General features: G+C 52.6%; 1 long non-coding RNA gene across 1 annotated transcript; it reads right to left on the bottom strand.

Moving 5' to 3' along the window:
* Positions 1-913: 913 nt before the first annotated feature.
* On the bottom strand, positions 914-3,140 carry LOC136381274 (uncharacterized). Its single transcript, XR_010747039.1, has 3 exons — positions 2,964-3,140; positions 2,089-2,158; positions 914-1,083 (listed from the first exon to the last, which is right to left on the bottom strand). It is a non-coding gene; the product is annotated as an uncharacterized lncRNA (long non-coding RNA).
* Between the last annotated feature and the right edge of the window lie 3,190 nt (positions 3,141-6,330).

Below are 6,330 nucleotides of genomic sequence, written 5' to 3'. Positions count from 1 at the left end.
TAGCACCAACTCTGGGAACTGAATCCCGACCTCACAGCAAAAGCTGAGAGTTCCAGTGAGTTTCCAGACAGAGCCGGGCTCCGGCCCGGGATTTCTGAGCCCTGAAGAGGACTTTTTCTGACTCAGCCCGCTGCCCCTTCTCTGATGCCCCGCTCACGTTTGAAGGCCTGCTCCTGCTGTCCCACACTGCCCAGAATGGACGCTGGGGCCCGGCGTGTGTGTGGCGAGCCTTCCAGTCAAATTATGTGGCTCCTCTTGGTCTCTGGGGACAAGGAAAGGACAGGGGCATCACCCCTTCACCCCTCCCACCCTCCACCCCACCCAAGAAACAGCTTTGTTCCCTGGGACCCATTCCTCTATGGGTGACATCATCTGCACACAGAGCCTGTTGTGTTCAGAATGTCTTCCTCCCCGTTAGGAGCCAAACGGGAGGCTCGGTGGGGAACTGGGGCTGGGGGCAGGGCAAGAGTCCCACAGACACCAGCAGGGGCTGCAGTGGGGGAGGGGGATCTTTCTAGGCTTTGAACACAGTCATCCTCCTGGATCCAAAGAATGACTCCGGAGAACTGGGAATATCGGTTAAAGCCAATACCCCTGTTGTCTGGGCCTCGGTTTACCCTTCGGTACACAGGGGCTGGGGCTAAGAACTTTTGAGCTCTGTAACTCATTGGATAGCAAAGGGCCAATTACCTTACACTGTAAAGAGTTTCTACAAATCAATAAGAAGAGATTCCCCCAAAGAAAACTAGGCAATGGGCATGAGCAGGCAATCCTTCCTCCCCCCGTGAAAACATTCCCTGATAGTTAACAATTTACAAGGAAGAAAATGTTTCAACACAGCAGCCATCGAAGGGCTGCAAGTAAAACCAACAGCAATATTGCTTTCAGTGATAAAGATGATCTCATACCTAGTGTATGGGGGTGGGGCGGGCACTCAGCCACAGGGGGAGGAGAAGGAACAGGCCCTACTTTCTTTCTAGAGGGTAACTTGTCATATGTAATGAAAGCCTCAGGACTTGTGGGCGGGCGAGTCCACTTCAATTCCGCTCCTAGGACTCTCTAGAAGGCAAGAATCACAGAGCTCTGCAAAGATAGTTTATCAAGGCATACAGTAGCCAGAGAAATAGTCTTAAAATGATAGATTATGCCACCTTCTTCCCCACGCCTCAACATGCTCCTAAGGTTTCTTTCTTTTCAGGTTTAGAATAAATCTAGCTCCGACCCTGTAGCCTGGCCCTGTTCTCTCTCCCTCTCACCCCCTTTAGCACCCTACTGGCTCCTTTCTGTTCCTTAAACATTCCAGGCCTGGTTCAGCCTCAGGACCTTTGCACTGGCTATTCCCTTTGCCTGGATACCCATATCCCTTGAATGGAAACCCAATGAGGGAGGGTCCCTGTATTCCTCACTGCTGGATTCTCAGCCTCTTTTTTTTTTTTTTTTTTTTTTTGACAGAGACAGAGACAGAGAGTCAGAGAGAAGGATTGATAGGGACAGACAGACAGGAAGGGAGAGAGATGAGAATCAACAATTTTTTGTTGTGGTACTTTAGTTGTTCATTGATTGCTTTCTCACATGTGCCTTGACTATGGGGCTACAGCAGACCGAGTAACCCCTTGCTCGAGCCAGTGACCTTGGGTCCAAGCTGGTGAGCTTTGCTCAAACCAGATGAGCCCGCACTCAAGCTGGCAACCTCGGGGTCTCAAACCTGGGTCCTCCGCATCCCAGTCCTATGCTCTATCCACTGCCCACCGCCCGGTCAGGCTGTTCAGCCTGACTCTTGACATCAATAGATGTTCACTGAATTAATGAACAGCTAAGAGCATGAGCTTTGAGGCTAAAAGAAGGTGTGGGTTTGAGTTCAGGTTCTACCACTGATTAGCTGTGTGACCTTAAGCAAGTTCCTCCACTTCTCTGAGCCTTGGGCTCCTCTGGTGGGAAGTACAAACAGAAGAACTGAAGAACTGCCCCCTGGCGCTTTTATCAGCATTAACTACAGTAAACCATATAAAATCTGGTGCAGAGTGAGCCCCTGAGAACTATTTGTGATAATTATGGGTGTTTCCAAGATATTATCTGTGATCGTCCTGCCGTGAGTTGAGGAAGCCCCTCTGTAGCATCCGTAGGATGTATCCACCAAAAGGATGATGTAGAAAACAACCTGTGGGTGTGGAAGGCGGTTAAAGAGACACTGCTTAACCACTCATTTCATCACTCTGGGCATGTAATGCATGCTCATAAAAACCTAGGCAACAAATAAAGAAAAGGTCTCCTATAGCTAACATTTCTCATCCAAATCTCATGCTATATTGAATGAGAAAAGCATAACAGCAATGAACTCACTTTTTTTTTAAACTCACTTTTAACAAATGAAATATATTATTAGTATGTACTCATAAGGGGAAAGCCTGTAGGATTTACAATAGAATGTGAAGGTTGAGTAGAAAAGACAATAGAAATGGCTGGTTTTTTCAGAGTCATCTTTGGCTGGTCTGTAGTTTCCTCATTGTCCTGATGGCCAACTATATATGTACGCATTACCATTTGCAATCAGAAAAAGCACATGTGACAGTTAATGGAACCTGCCATGCTCCTGCCTGCCACCATCTGGCTACTTGTTTCCCGTGGCCTTTTGAGAAGATCAGGTGTCCTATGTAGTCTTAGGCAGCTGGAGGGGGGGTGGTTGTGTCAGGACCCCAGAGTGAGCTCTGGTTCTCAGTAAACATTCAAGGATCGAAGGGGTTGGGGCCTGTGGTCCTGGGATTTGGCTCTATCCTAAGCAGAGTCCTAGCTCGGCAAGAAGAATGTGTTAGGCTAAACACACACTTGGAACTCAGGGTACCCTGGGTATCAATCAAGAGAAGAGCTTTAAAAGAAGCATAACCAATACCAAAACCAACTCATATTGGCTTCAAAAATAAGGGGAGTTCAGTGGTTCATGGACCTGAAAACCTAGGGCTCTATACCTTCAGGAATGGCTGGATCCAGGTGCCCAAATTTGTGCCTTCCAGAATTGTCAAGGCTCTGTTTTCCTCTGTACTTGTTCTGCTCGGGGGGCAGGCTTTCCAGATGTTGTGGCAAGATGACCCACCAGCAGCTCTAGGCTCATGCTCCAGTAGCTCAGCAATTCCACCAGACTCAGGGCTTTCTCTCCGGAAGCTCCAGAAAAAGTCACAAGGAGGACCTGATTGGCTAGAATTGGGTTTCCTGCTCTGAACCATGTACTGGATGCTGATTGGCTGGTCCTGGTTCACAAGATTATCTGGCCACCAATGGGATGGGGTCATCTCTACTAGAGTCCATGGACTGAGAGGGAATGAGGGGCTAGTCCCAGAGAGCAGAGCTCCTCACCAACAGCGTGTTGAAGGCTGTGTTCCATGAAGCACAAAAATGCCCTTTATCGGGTAGAGCGTCGGCCTAGCGTGCGGAGGACCTGGGTTCGATTCCCGGCCAGGGCACACAGGAGAAGCGCCCATTTGCTTCTCCACCCCTCCGCCGCGCTTTCCCTCTCTGTCTCTCTCTTCCCCTCCCGCAGCCAAGGCTCCATTGGAGCAAAGATGGCCCGGGCGCTGGGGATGGCTCTGTGGCCTCTGCCCCAGGCGCTAGAGTGGCTCTGGTCGCAACACGGCGACGCCCAGGATGGGCAGAGCATCGCCCCCTGGTGGGCAGAGCATCGCCCCTGGTGGGCGTGCCGGGTGGATCCCGGTCGGGCGCATGCGGGAGTCTGTCTGACTGTCTCTCCCTGTTTCCAGCTTCAGAAAAATGAAAAAAAAAAAAAAAAAAAAGCCCTTTATCGGGAAAGCTGAACCAGTCAGAACACCCTGTCTTTAGCTCTACTGAACAGCAGAAGAGGGCCCCACATGGGGGTGGGGGTGGGGAGTGGAGGAGTCCTGCCTGGAGACCCAAAGACATTGTTCAGCATTGGTATCCAGGCCTCAGTATCCCCATCAGTCAAGGAAGGTTGAGCTGGTTGAAGCCAACAGGTTTTGAGATGGTGCTGTGTACTTTTTGGATGAAATTATTGGGGTACAGCTGCCCTTCCCTTCCTGCTGACTTGGAATGATGTCTTCATGGACTCCAGTTTTTTGCTGTGATCCATGCTGGCAGGGGGATGATATCGTTTTTCCAGGAGGGGCCGGTTAGCTTGGCTGTCAGTGGAGTTTGGAGGCTATTTCTGGCAACGACTGAGGTGGATGAACATGTGGGGGTGGGAGGTGTCAGGGACACTTGGGAAGGAAACCTGAGCCGGACCTCATGCCCAGGGACTGGGAAGAAGGGCTGGTGCTACGGGCGAGGAGGGGTGGGGCCTCAGCAGCTGGCAGAGTAGCTGGTGGGACAGGAATGTCCCTTCTCCCCGCACCTGTCCCCAGGCTTGTGACCACTGACCCCATCCCACAAAAAGTCCCGGGGAGAAAGGCAAGGAGGGAAGCCTCCTCAGTGTCCACCAGGTACCGGCACCTAAGTTAGAGATTTTAGTAACAAACCATTTAGAGCCTGCCATGGACTAGGTGCTGTTTTAAGTGTTTACAAGGATCAGCTCAATCGAGCCTCACAACTGTATGAAAAAGGCGTGGCTATTAGCCTCCTTCTACCGATGGAGAATCTGTGGGAACCTCAGAGAGGTGAAGTGATTTGCCCAAGGACACACAGCCTGTGAGCAGTGGAGTCACAGCCAGCATCCGGGTGCTTGTAAGGGTGGGCAGGCTGGGCTCAGAGGCAAGGAAGGGTCAGGACACAAGTGCTGGTAAGCTAGAGATGGGAAGAAACTCAATCACCTTGGGAGGGAGGGTGGGCACCTGAGCAGGCAAGCTTTAAGATGGGCTTTGAAGGATCTGTGCAATTCGGATAGAATGAAATGTGCAAGGAAGGGTGTTCAAGCAGGATGGAGCAGCATAAGCAAAGACATTTGGGGCAGGGCCAGCCTGTGCCAGTGCTTTGTGGGTCATGCGGTCACTTGAGCAGTGGGCTGAGGGTGTGCCTTGAAAGTACCTCGAGGCCCGGAATCCCAGCATTTGCCAGAATAGCCAGGGGCGGCTGACCCCCACCCTTTGTTTGATCTCATGGGTTAGGAGGCGAAGCCTGGCAGTGTTGGGCCCCAGAGGCAGGACTGGAGGACGTGGAGGGGCAGGAGCTTCTCTCTGCCTTACACGGAGGAGCCTACACAGTCTGGAGGCTGTGGATGGACAGGAAGCCGGCCATTCCTTCCGTGAGCTGAGGAGAATGGCCTCTGTGTGAGCCACAACAAAAAGGCTTTTCTGCCAAGTCGGAGGGGGAGGAAGTGGCCAGCTCAGCCCCTGCCCCAGCCTGAAAGGAGGCTCTGTTGGTGGCCCTGGGGTCTTCGATGCCTGGAGTGGGGAGGGAAGGCCAGGGTGGGCAGGGGCCTCCTCCTCTCTGTCCAGTAGCACCAGGGTGGGGTGGGGCTGGGCTCTGTGAAGTCGATCCCTCTAGGTTCTAATGCCGGCACGGCCTCTTCCTAGCTGTGTGATCTTGGCCAAGTCACTTCACTTCTCTGAGCCCTTTCCCCACAATAAGTAAAAGGTCAGTGGAGAAACATGCACATCGACTGAGGTCGCCAAATGCCAGGCAGTGTCACCGGCACTTTATAGTCACCATCCTCCATCCATTTTCCCAGCAGCAGCCTGAGGTCGGTCGTGTTGTCCCCACCATCCAGGTTTCAGTTCTGGCAGCAGCAGGGCCGAAGCCCAGGATGTTTTAGACTCAAAAACGCCGCACCGTGCAAATGCAGAGGAAAGAGGCTGGAAGGAAACCCGCCAAGCCGGCAGCACCGGCGGGGGGAAATTCGGGTGTTTCTAGACTTCTTTTCTTTAGCTGTAATGTCTTAATCGTCTTACTTGGGAATTAGCAAAATATAAAGGCACCAAAGAAGCCGAGGGAATGGGGGATGTGAATTAGGTTATATCTGCGTTAATCAAGAAACTAATTTAGAGATGCGGGCTCCTGTTCAATGCTGGGGTAGCGGGGGCGTCCAGCTGAGGCTGCACGTCTCTTTGGGGGGGCTAAGGGGACAGGGCTGAGGCGCTCCCCCCCGCCCTCCCCAGGGACCTCCTTCACACGTCTGGGCCCCAGAGGGACCAGATGGGCTGTTCCTTCAGCCGCTGGTTTTCTTTGAGACTTCACCGGAGAGCTTGGGGTTGGGAGGCCCCTCAGGCAGTTTTCTGTGGGGCTGATGCCTCTGCCAAGTCCCGGTGAGACAGGCCCGTCAGCCTCTCCTTTCTCTTCCCTGTGCCCCCACGCTGCCCTCCACCTGCCTGGTGACGTCTGGGCTTCGGGGACACCCTAAGGTTTCAGCAGAAGGCAGACCTGGGTGGGGGC

This window comes from Saccopteryx leptura, chromosome 9, assembly GCF_036850995.1.
Source record: "Saccopteryx leptura isolate mSacLep1 chromosome 9, mSacLep1_pri_phased_curated, whole genome shotgun sequence".
NCBI classification, from domain to species: Eukaryota; Metazoa; Chordata; class Mammalia; order Chiroptera; family Emballonuridae; genus Saccopteryx; species Saccopteryx leptura.
This window is presented reverse-complemented; position numbering and strand designations above follow the sequence as displayed.